The following is a 12776-nucleotide window of genomic DNA, read 5'->3' on the forward strand; positions in this document are numbered from 1 at the left end:
TTAGAGTGGGAGAGAGCCAAAGCATAAGAGACTGTTAAAAACTGAGAACAAACTGAGGGTTGATGGGGGGTGGGAGGGAGGGCAGGGTGGGTGATGGGTATTGAGGAGGGCACCTTTGGGATGAGCACTGGGTGTTGTATGGAAACCAATTTGACAGTAAATTTCATATATTAAAAAATAAAAAATAAAAAATAAATTAAAAAAAAAGAATTGGGGAAATGAAGAGGTTTTGTACGTATGTGATGGTATTGTGGGATTTCTTTCACTTTATAATTCATTTCACAATAATAATAGTAATAATAATAATAATAGCCAATGTTTATTGAACACTTGCTTACTATATCCCAAGCACCATTTTAAGCACTTCATATATAATTAATTTAGTCTCTACACCATCCTTTAAGGTAAGTAACTATTGATATCCTTGTTTTATAGATGAAGAAACTGAAGCACAGGCATTGACCCTGTGCCATAAGTCACCCACCTAGTAAGTGGCACAGCTGGGTGGGTAGGATCTAGGAGACCATACATTTAACCCTCTTGCTCTCCTACCTCTCAATTTTACTTCTTTCACATTTAATAAAATAAAGTAGCAATATATATTATTTTCTTTTCCAATCCCCTCTCTCTTCTGTCTTCCCCTTTTCCCTCTCCCTCATGTTTTCCCTCTTTTTGCCATTTGTTGACTATCTATTCTGCCCCAAACAATGCAGGGTGTCAGGGATACAGAGGCAAATCTAAAATTTTTTTAATGTTTATTTATTTTTGACAGAGAGAGAGATAGAGCATGAGCAGGGGAGGAGCAGAGAGAGGGAGGCACAGAATCCAAAGCAGGCTCCAGGCTCTGAGCTGTCAGCACAGAGCCCAATGTGAGGCTCAAACTGACAGACTGTGAGATCATGACCTGAGCTGAAGTCGGATGCTCAACCAACTGAGCACCCAGGCTCTCCTACAAAGGCAAATCTAAAAAAACAGCATACACAGAAAAGTAAGGGAACACAGATAAGGAACACTAGCCATTATGGAGAGAGAGGGTCAAAGAAGTCTTCCTGGAATTGATGACCTTGAGCTTAGTTTTGAAGAGTGAATAGAAATTAACTATTGTGACACAGCAAGGCTGGGAGCCACAACCACAGGCTCTGGAGTCTGATCTATGTTCATTCCAATCAAGTTGTGTACAACCTTGGGAAAGTTACTTAAAATCTTCCAGCTTCAATCCCCTCATATATGGAATGGGCATCATAACACCTACCTCTCATGACTATTATGGAAATTTTAAATGATGAATTATGGAAAGCATCCAGCTCACAGCCAACCTTAATGCTCTGGCTGTTATTATGATTGTTCATAATCTCACTAGTAGTAAGCGAAATAGAACAGCTAGATAATAAGGCTGAGCAAAACAATAGAGTCATTTTCTGGATAAGGAAATGGAGATCCAGAGGGAGGCCTATGTCACACAGGCTTAGTGACGGTTGGAACTGGAATCTGGATCCTTCAAGAGTTCTACCGTTTTCCCTTCACTTGTCTGGTATTCTAAACTCTCCTGTCGATAAATCAGTCTATTTAATTCCCTGGCTTAATGAGTATTTCCCAAACTTTACAATTGTTGACATTCCCTATTTGTGACTTTTGCCACATTCTTGTAATAATGTCCTCTATATTATTACTTACTTAAAATTTTTCTTCAGATACACTCATTTTTACTAAAAAATATCAAATGGAAATTTTATATCACCATTATGAACAGAAAACCAATCACAGGCTTGTGGCATAATAAATTATATTTCATCTAAGGCACATTAAAATAAATACCAAACTATTAAAATAAAAGATGTTTCATCTAAATTATCTGCACTTCCCCAGTGGAATGTATACCACATCTTGGGAAATACTGGCCTGTGTAATTAATCAGTGAACTCTTTTCATTTCATGGAACTTCTAGATTATGTCCAAATCTATCCTAAAGTGAAACTTCCCTTTGCAGTGGCTGGTTTATAACTCCGAAGGAAGAAAGCAAGACTCACCTCACTCCCTGGCCTGCTACTGACCCACTATTATTCGTATCAGCTACTTTTGTTGGTGTCTCTAGTTGAACAGTAGCCTCTCCTATTTTTGCTATTTCTTCATCCTCTTGAGTTTTAGCTATTCTGGCATAGAATACATACTAAGAAGCTAACATGATGCTTTAGTTCCATTTATTTGGAAATTTCAACTCCCTGCTTCCAGTAGATTCTATCCCCTAGACTTGGAGTTTAGAGTTGGAATAACCTAGATGAGTCCCTACCTAAAAGGGACCACTGGTGATGAATTGCAACCTTCCAAATGGTCCCACCTCCAGTGCCTGCCAGAGGGCCTAGCACAGGTAAGCCTCCAGTAGTCCTCACCAGAACCAATTGAGGTAGAGGTGACTTTGGCTAGAGGTGCTGCCACTAGGTGGACAGAGATGGCAACTGCACCATTCTCACCTGCCAATTAAGTCAGAGCTTTGGCTCCAGCACTTTCCCTGGCGGAGCCTGCCTGGCTCCCTCATTCTCTTGACACTCTCTATTCCCCTCCCTCCAAGTCCTCCTCTGGGTGAGTGAGCACTGGGGATGTTTGCATACCAAACACTTGGCTAATTGATATTCTGTCACAATCTGCTCAACAAATGTTAGGTTTTTTGTGTTTGGGGTTTTTTGTTTTGCCTTTTGTGTATGTGTGTGTGTGCACATACACGTGTGTGGTGTGTGTGGTGTGTGTGTGTGTGTGTGTGTGTGTGTGTGTGTGTGTGTGTCACTTTGGTTGTATTTTTAGCCAGGTTGGGGAAGGAAAAGAAGGAGTTACTCTGGAAGGCAGAAAATGTATTGCCAGGTCTTTCTTGCCTGGCATTCTCCTAAGTGGCTGTGAACGCCTTTAACAGATGGAGTTCAGGATATGCTCAGATCTGATTTTATCAGCATATATCCTGGGCAAGTTCAACGTGAGGATGAAGACTTCCTTTGTGCTTCTTTATGTGTTGTATTGCCACTCTTTATTGTTAGTACACTCATCTCATTTTAAGGAAGCCAGCCCTGCTCAGCCATGATAGACACCTGTGTGGGAGTCACATAACAATGTCTGATACTCCACTGCAACAGGAGACATGGCAGTCCTGGCCCAGCACTTGGTAGTGGATCCCCCAAGCCCCCATCGGCAGGAAGCACATCTTATTCTTATATGTGAGTGCAAGATTGTTCTTGGTAATCAAGAGAGAAATTAAAACAAACCCAGACGGAATAGCCATCCTCAAAGACTGCCAGTAACACCCAGAATTGCCCATAATTCTTCTATCTGAAGGGCCTTAGGCTTCATGATGAAAACAGAAATAGGAGGTTATATGTTATTATTGATATGGCCTTTATCATTATAATTGGACACTGCACTTCACTTCTCAGTAAACATTAACTCGAAGAAGCAACTACCACCCTGAACGGCGTGTGGTGCAGTGGATAGAGCCTGGACTCTTGGATCAGAAGATAAATAGAGTATCTGTTTCCACAGAACTGCTATTAGCTTCTGTTTTCACCCAGTTCAGATGGGTGTACAATACTTCATTCTCATGCACGGAGACTGGGGAGAATCCTGTCAGACAGAACTTAAATAACTTCATCGGTCCATCCAGTGAAGGCAGACTTTCCTTTCTAGAAAACCACACACCTACTCTGACTTATGGAAACCTCCATTCCCATATCCCACAACCAAATATGGCACCAAAATGGATTTAGTCATCTCTCTGAGAGGAAAGAATAGAGTGAACCTTCACTAATCCAGGCAATTTAATTCCCCTTTAATGGGAATTAAATTAAGATCTCAATAATACATGATGACAGTTCTGCTTTCTCGTCTTATATAGAAATCATGCCTCTGGCTCTAAATCCCAGTTATCGCTGACAGAGGAAGTGAACCATTGATCAAGTAATAGAGTTGCCATGTTGTAGGGAGTAGAAGGAGTGGAAAGAAGAGATTGATGACCAGGTGGTGGAATAAATAAGTACTGGGCGTGAGACTTCTTAAGTCAGACAGGGATGCCAGGCTGGGCAGGAGGGATAGTTACTTGGGGAATTACGAGCAAGCTCGTAATTGTACTTTATGGAGTTGTATGAACCTGGGACACAGTAAACACTAAATTTCATAGAATCTCATCGCTGGAAGAAACCTTTAATTTCATCTGGTCACATTTCCCAAGAGACGCCTGAGAGCCCTCTACAGACTCAGTTTACTAGAAAATGTTTCTGATTTTAAACAGTTTGCTAAAGAAAACCCAGCAGAGACTTTTTAAGTAACCCCCATTTGTTATAGTTATGATTATTACTTCATGACCCTGGGAAAGTCACTTCGTTTTTGTGGGCTTTTGCTCAAAACTGTGACCTCTCTGGCTATTAGTTTCTGCATCTATAAATAACAACCCCAGATCTCTCCTGCCTGCCCCTCAGCATGGATAACACGCTAAAGAAGACAACAGAAGTGGAAGTGTCTTGGTAACCATAAGGTATGGTGTACTTTTTAAAACATAAAGAGTGTTGCTATTACCTCTATATTCTCTCACCAGCGACATGCCCCGTGCTGTACAAGAGTAGCAGTGTTTTATCCCTCTCCATTCTACGACAGGGTTCCTCACCTTGCCCATAATTCTTTTTATGGAGTTACCCACAGATGGGTCCCTACAAGAGCGTTCACCAAGGGATCCTGTGCTTTTTCATGACAAACAAGGAATGGGCTTGTGCCCATGCAGTGCCTGCCACCTGCAGAGGAAGGGCCAGCATGCACAGGGGCTTTTGGCAGGAACAGCCATCTTCTTGCTCCTCCCCACATTCTTGACAAGGACCACCTGTCCACAGGCCTCTATCAGCATGGGTGAACCTTAATGAGCCCAGCAGTAGCAACCCACACAGAGAGAGGTTCCTCCTAGTCCTCAGTTTTCAGTCACAGTGGAACCTCATAATGGCACAGACTGTTGTTCATTTTAACAGGCATTTAGTAAGTGTTTGTTATGAGTCAGGTCCTGTGCTTGCCACGGGGGATATGAGATGAGTCAGACATGCTGCCTTCCCCTAAGACCTCACAGTTTAGTGGGAGAAACAGACTCATGAGTGTCAAACACAGGATGTGTTATGACCAAAGCCCGGACGGTGTTCGGGCATAGCCGCTGGATCACTTCTTAAGTCAGGCTGAGGGCTCTGGGTTGACTTCTCAGAAGAGAAGAGATTTAAAGGGAACCTTCACAGGGGTGTAGAAATTCCCCAGGGGAAAGGGGGTGGGGTGGGGATTTCAGACAGCAGGAGCTGCAAGTACAAAGGCAGAGATGTGGGAGGACAGCTTGGTTCTGGGTAACAGGGAGGCTGGAGTGTGTGGTGTGATGCACACCAGGGAGTGAAAAGACTTGAAATCAGAAAGGTAGTGGGGGCCCAAGCAGCAGGCCTGTATGATGTCATGGGAAGCACCGAAGGATTTTAGGGAGGAGAATGTCATGGTCAGGTAAGGTTCTTTGAGCAGTTAGGTCGCAGTGTAAGGGCTGGGTGGGGAAACAGAGGGAAGACAAATTAACTGAGAGTATTGCAGGAGGGGATGGATTCTAGAGAGATTTAGGGAGTAGAGTTGATAGATCTTATTATGAGAAGGTCTAAGAGCTTCTGGCACAGGAAATTAAAAGAGAAAGAAGGCAGACTGAAATTTTAGTGAGGGCCCACAGGTAAGATGACAAGATATCTTGCATCAACTTGACTTCCAACTTCTTGACTGCCCGGTCAAGATGGCCTATGGAATGTTTGTGGACAGGAGGTCAAAAGCTCTTTTTTACAAATGATTTTTAAAGCTGCAGAGGTGGAGTCAGCAGATTTGGCTGACAGAGCCAGTATTTCCTTCCTTCTTCTCTCATGCTCCACATGTCTTAGTCCCAAAACCAATTGCTTTGTCAAGGAGGATGTCTTCCCCAAATAGAAAAAGGCCACATTTTGGTTAAGGATTGGCAAATAGCTGTGCTAAGATCTCCTTGCTAAGTCCTATCTGGATTCATGCATTATCACTAAGAACTGTACAGTTTGGAATACTCTGCTGCCTATAGCATACAGTTACAGACCAAGCATGGGGCAAATTCCCAAAAGAATTGATATTTGAGCTGGGTCTTGGAGGAAAGCAAAGGAAAAACAAATGCACTAAAATGATATCTTACCCGGTCTGGCACCTAGAGTGCTCTGAAGGTGGGCTGTCCAATAGAACTTTCTGCAGTGATGGAAATGTTCTTCCGTACTATCCAATAGGGTGACCACTAGTTGCATGTGGCTATTGAACACTTGATATGTGACTAATAGATTGAGGAACTGACTTTTTAACTTAATTCGTATTACTTTAAACTTAAATAGCCACTCTAGCTAGTGGCTACCATATTGGACAGCACAGCTCTGGAGTACATTTGGCATGCCCGGATTCTGTTTTACATGCTCATTCTTTGCTTCATTCTCCTTGTGACCCTCCCCTGTCCCTATTCTCGTCTGCCTAGTCCTTCCAGTTTGATGTACTAATTGGCTGTCGTCCAGCTTCCAACATTGGTTCTGTTTCCTGGTTATTGATTTTCTCTCTCATCACAACAGATACCTAGATAAAGTAGGATTCAGAGAATCCTGTCTTGCCACATTGGGCCCTTCAACAGGCCTTATTCACTCCTTTTCCTTGGTTTCTTTTCTCGGCCACTTTAGCCAGTTGGTAACCTGGACTATTCTTGGATGTTTTCCCTCCCTGACAACCTGAGTTAGAGGATGGGACAGTTGGAAAAAATGGAGGGTGGGGAGGGAGGGTTATAACAATAAATACTTTGAATAAATACTTGGATTTGAGGTCTCTGGTAACAGGTAAAGGGCTCCATCCTGAGGCCTTTTCTGTTGGTCATTTTTAACTTTGATTTGTATAAAGATAGCAGTATCAATAGATTGATTACATTTGTGGATGAAAAGGATGGATTCAGAGTACAAAAAAAAGGCTCTTGATAGGCCAAAGCATTTGGCCAAATTTAACAAGACGAAATGTAATGATGACAAATCCCAGATCCTGTGTTTGGGTCTAAATGGCTAATTACCTATGTACCAATGCACAGTTTAGAAAGCTTGGTGTTTTTTTGCTGATTATTAATCAGTGTTGGATACCAAGAAAGGTAATATACTCTGGGAAAGTACTATAGAATCCTATCCAACAAGCAAGTTCTTATCCAAGAGAGATCTGCTCATTTCCATACCAATCAGACCACACCTGGATCATTGTTTCAGGTTCTGAGCTCGCACTTTTAAAAAGGTGGGGGAAGGGGAGGGACATTGATAAACTAGCCACAGTGGTCAAGGGACAGGAAACCTATCATATATGAACTGGAACAACTGAGCCTTAGGAGAGCGGACCATAGGGACAGGGTCACTGTCCTCAGTCTCTGCAGGGCAGTAACAGAACAGAGAGCAGACATGCTTTAAGGGGCTCCAGAGGGCAGAGCAAAAAACAAATGAGTGAAAATTCAAGCAGACTTCAGCTCAGTGGGAGGAAAATATTTCCAATTGAACTGTGATTTTTGGCAGTTTAATCTACAGAGGCAGAGTCTGGTAGAGACCCTGGAGGAACAATGTTAAACATGCCCCAAAGCCAGTCTGCTCAAATATGGATTGTCTCTATCGTGATGGATGGCTCATTCAAATGTGTAGGCCCTACACTTGCTGACCCCGTTTAGCTTGCAGGTTCTATATTAAGTGTCAGATTCTTCTCATTCTAGCTCAGCATTCTAATTAAATAACCTTGGCTCCTTGCATGTGGAAAACAGGTTTCAAGCACAGAACCTCTAGCACCAAGCAGAATGGCAACATAATTTTAGCTCCTGAGCAAAATGGGTCTCACAATAGCGTCAGTATGGCATGCACATTAACATTTGAATATGCTGTATAATAAGCATGCTAATTACTCTGAGAATACTTGAAGAATAAAATCAGCCGTGATCATTAGAAGAGAAAGGGGCTAGCAATTTATAGCATGGCTGCTGCTTGATATTCAAAAATACATGACGGCTCTCCTCACAGGTAAAAGGTAATTACTGTGATTATAAACTGTAATGATAGTGGCAGGAAGTGATCAGAATTTTATTGGAAGTAAGGATGCAGTACACTTGTGTTTTTTGTTGTTCTTGGTTTCTTTTTAACCACATTCAGATTTTAATTTTTTTTAATTTTTTTAATTTAATTAATTTTTTTTTTTTTAATTTACATCCAGGTTAGTTAGCATGTAGTGCAACAATGATTTCAGGAGTAGATTCATTAGTGCCCCTTACCCATTTAGCCCATCCCCCTTCCCACAACCCCTCCAGTAACCCTCAGTTTGTTCTCCATATTTATGAGTCTCTTCTGTTTTGTCCCCCTCCCTGTTTTCATATTATTTTTGTTTCCCTTCCCTTATGTTCATCTGTTTTGTCTCTTAAAGTCCTCCTATGAGTGAAGTCATAATGATTTTTGTCTTTCTCGGACTAATTTCACTTAGCATAATACCCTCCAGTTCCATCCACATAGTTGCAAATGGCAAGATTTCATTCTTTTTGATTGCCAAGTAATACTCCATTGTATGTGTATATATATACCACATCTTTTTTTTTTTTAATTTTTTCTCAATGTTCATTTATTTTTTTTGAGACAGAGAGAGACAGAGTATGAACAGGGGAGGGTCAGAGAGAGAGGGAGACACAGAATCCGAAACAGGCTCCAGGCTCCGAGCTGTTGGCACAGAGCCCGACGTAGGGCTCGAACTCACGGACTGCAAGATCATGACCTGAGCCGGAGTCAGATGCTCAACTGACTGAGCCACCCAGGCGCCCCACCGCATCTTTTTTATCCATTCATCCATCGATGGACATTTGGGCTCTTTCCATACTTTGGCTATTGGTGATAGTGCTGCTATAAACATTGGGATGCATGTGTCCCTTCAAAACAGCATACCTGTATCCTTTGGATAAATACCTAGTAGTGCAATTGCTGGGTTGTAGAGCAGTTCTATTTTTAATTTTTTGAGGAAGCCTCCATACTGTTTTCCAGAGTGGCTGCACCAGTTCGACTTATTACTAATAAAAATGTGTCCCCATTTCGATGCTTGGTTCGTTTGAGCAGTTTAGATGTGAACCCATTGCTATATTGCTAATCTCAACTCTGCAGAAAACGGCTGGCAGGGTTTACAAGGGTGATGAGGAGCTGGGAGAGGGCGGGCCTCAGGTTGGACATGGGGCCATGATAATCACCTTGTGCTAGGTTAGAAGCTGTACTGGGGACCTGGTACCCCGTGCCTTGCATGACCTAGACTAGCAGTTCTCAACGTCTCATCTGCAGACCTCTCAGGGATCCTGCTGCTCTTTCAGGAGGTCCATAAGACCAAATTGTTTGTATAATAATATTAAGGTGTTATTTGTCTTTCTCACAGTATTGAACAACTACATACTGTATGATTCAACTTATATGAAATGTCCCAAACAGGCAAATCTATAGAGACAGAACACAGGTAAGCCATTGCCAGAGATCAGGGGAGGCCCTGAAGGGAGAGCGATTGCTTGATGGGTACAGAGTTTCCTTTTGGGGTGAGGAAACTGTTCTGGAACTAGGTAGTGGTGGTTGTGAATTTCCGAAATGTCACAGAATTGTATACTTTAAAATAGTTAAAACGGGGAGTGCCTGGGTGGCTCAGTTAGTTAGACATCTGACTTCGGCTCAGGTCATGATCTCACAGTTCATGGGTTGGAGACCCGTGTTGGGCTCTGTGCTGGCAGCTCAGAGCCTGGAGCCTGCTTCAGATTCTATGTCTCCCTCTTTCTCTGCCCCTCCCCTGCTCACACTCTGTGTCTCTTTCTCTCTCTTTCTCAAAAATAAATAAACATAAATTTTTTTTAAATAGTTAAAATGGTGAGTTTTAAGTTACGTGAATTTTACAACATTAAAAAAAAAAAAAAAAACGAGAGAGGGAGAAAGTTTGCAGATTGTCCCGCATAAGAAATTCTTCCTATGCAGAATTTTTAAGCTTCTTGAGGGTTTTCTAGTCATGGAAGTTCTCCTGTTTGTGAGGCCCTTTCAATAGCTATAATTCTTATAGTTAGGAAACATTTTTCTTATTTCCTGGACAAGCGAGGCTATTTAAAACCATTTCTTTGGACTTTGCCTAATGCTTTATCCTTTTGCCTTATCCTTTCTATCAGCCTGGAAAGCTACTACTTATCTTTGAAGCCCATCTAAAAATGACACTCCCTTGGTGAAATGTTCCTGGGCCTCCAGCCCCAACCCTACCCCAGGAAGAATTGGCCCCTTTCCCCCAGTCTGGGTTCTTATAGTACTTTGGTGATATTCCTTATATCATATTCCTGATGCAAGGAATTGTATCACAGTTACTCACAATAAATCTTTTTTTTTTTTTTTTTTTTTTTTTTTTTTTTTTTTTTGTTAATGTATCTGTCTCTCCTAAAAGGTGACTCTTAAGAGCGGGAGTATTTCTCATTACCCCAAAATCCCAGTACACACACAGACACACACAGACACACACACACAGCTCTCCAAATGTGGTACCAATTAATAACTTTATATTAAGTACTTAAAGTTTTTTTATTCATTTATTTTGAGAGAGAGAGAGCACGTGTGCAAACAGGGAAGAAGCAGAGAGAGAGGGAGAGAGAGAGAGAATCCTAAGCAGGCTCTCACAGAGTCTGATGCAGGGCTTGAACCCACAAACTGTGAGATCATGACCTGAGTGGAAATCCAGAGTCAGATGCTCAACTGACTGAGCCACCCAGGTGCCCCTTAAGTATTTTTAAAAGGGCTTTACAAACATTGACTCATTTAATCCTTATAACTTTATATACATACATTTTATAGATGGTTCACCTGAGGAAACAAAAACTTTGGGGCACAAGATGTTAAAACAGCAAAGTTGCGTGACAGTAAAACCACATTATAGCTTGGCACATGGTTGTTGCTCAATAAATGCCTATTCTGGCAAAAGAAAAACTGGCTAAGAACATTAGGTAAATAAAAGAGTTCTATTCTTATGACTTGTTAAATGTTTGTATATAGTTTTTAGACTTCACAGAGTGTTAGAGCTGGGAGGGACCTTGGCTATCTCCCTGTGCAAGTTAGAGATAGGGCAGGGGTGCTCCCAGCCGGTCCTGTGGAAGAAACATGGTCCTGGAGCTGAAGCGGGGAGATCAGGAGCGGGGAAAGAGGTCTCCCAGAAGCGGAGAGAGTGAATAAGTTAACCGAGAGAGATGGTAGCTTAAGACAATTATTCAACCAGCACTAAGGAAACCCCCTACCCAGGAGAAAGGCCAGGGGAAGGCAGGAGAACTAAGAGATGGGAGAGCCACAGAGCAGCACAAGATGCTCCAGAGCATGCATGCTCTACACGGGATACTCAGAGTCTCAAACCAAAGAGCACAAGGCTTCCCGCAAAAACCAGCTGTATCTCTTTATCCCACATCACCCTGATAGATCTTCCCAGAAGCAACTACCGCCAACTCAGCTTCTGATTTTTACCTCCATGTTTATAAACACGTTTCTGTTGCTTTACCTTGGTTTTCCCACTTTAGACATTATATATTGAGTTCCTAGTATTAGAAGATTAGGGTTTAGCTGTCCAATGCCACCCCTAAAAACCAGGTGTGCACCAGTCAACTGGAAGCCAAGTGGCCCATCTGAAAGGGAGGCAGCTCCTACTTATCAGGTTACTGCCAGGAATCCAGCTCCAGGCTGACAGTATGGATCAAAGTATGTTAATTTGTAAGTAATCAAAACACAGCCCCAAAACTGCCTTAACAATGAAGCTTCCACCAGAAGTCCAGGGTGACTCAAGCTTCCAGGTTGGTTTGATTCAGCCGAACACCAATGTCATCAATGCTGACTTCCATGTGAGTTGGCTGCCAACAGTCCACAAGCTCCTCACCCATATCCAGACAGGTGAAAGTCATTTCTGGAAGCCTCGTTAGCAAACCTCTGTTGGTCTAGATTGGGTCATGTGCCTGTAGTGGATACTGGGGAGGTCTCCTCAGTTCCCCTTTTCAGGGCAGGCATAGCTGCTAGGAATATTCTGGCAGTCAGTCTCAGGTCTCAAAAAGCCACTTCCCCCAAGGTTTTACAAAGTTTTACCTCTTCCCGGGTGCAGCCTGAGGCCAGCAACTGGTTGATGTAGGAATACAAATGCCTGGCTCCTGTACTTCAATTTGGGACAATTCTGAAAGGCCATCCCCATTCTCAAGTTCCTGGTGGGATCAGCTGAGGCCTTGGTTGTAACTACACTGCAGTTAGCTGGTCAGCTTCTCACGCCCACTCTGTTCTCTTCATGTCCCCACAGGTGTCTGTCCTGAGAACTCTCCTCAATAAACCTGTGTGTTCTAATTCTCCATCTTGGATTCTGTTCCCAGGGACCCCAGTCTAAGACAGTGCCAGCTTCTGAATCAACAAAGGTGACAAGAGGTGGGACTATGCTGATGAAGTAGGACTAGTTTGCACGCCATGTTATAGACCAGGGCTGGGATCAATCTCTCCCAAAGCACATGGGCTGAAGCAGAGAGGATAGGGACTGAAACAAAACTGAATTGTTAATAAAAAAGAGAAAAATCATATTGGGGAGGAAATGATACAGATTTTTTTGATCTTTCAAGAGAAGCCAGAATCTCATGATGTTTTAACATTGGAAACTAACTGCGATGTTTTTAAATGTTGATGAAGAGCCGACAAGACATTGCCCAACATTTCAGCAGTTTGCAATCTTGG

At 42.5% G+C, this 12776-nt stretch overlaps 1 long non-coding RNA gene across 2 annotated transcripts in view; it reads left to right on the forward strand.

Annotated features, from left to right (window-relative positions):
• LOC109270106 (uncharacterized) overlaps nucleotides 1-12403 on the forward strand; it is a 36126-nt gene extending 23723 nt beyond the window's left edge. For both annotated transcript variants that reach the window (XR_002081433.2, XR_008424259.1), the window contains one exon: nucleotides 12355-12403. This is a non-coding gene — a long non-coding RNA (uncharacterized LOC109270106). The remainder of the gene's footprint in view (nucleotides 1-12354) is intronic.
• Nucleotides 12404-12776: the final 373 nt, after the last annotated feature.

This window comes from Panthera pardus, unplaced genomic scaffold, assembly GCF_024362965.1.
Source record: "Panthera pardus isolate Hobbes unplaced genomic scaffold, ASM2436296v1 HiC_scaffold_20, whole genome shotgun sequence".
Classification (NCBI taxonomy): domain Eukaryota; kingdom Metazoa; phylum Chordata; class Mammalia; order Carnivora; family Felidae; genus Panthera; species Panthera pardus.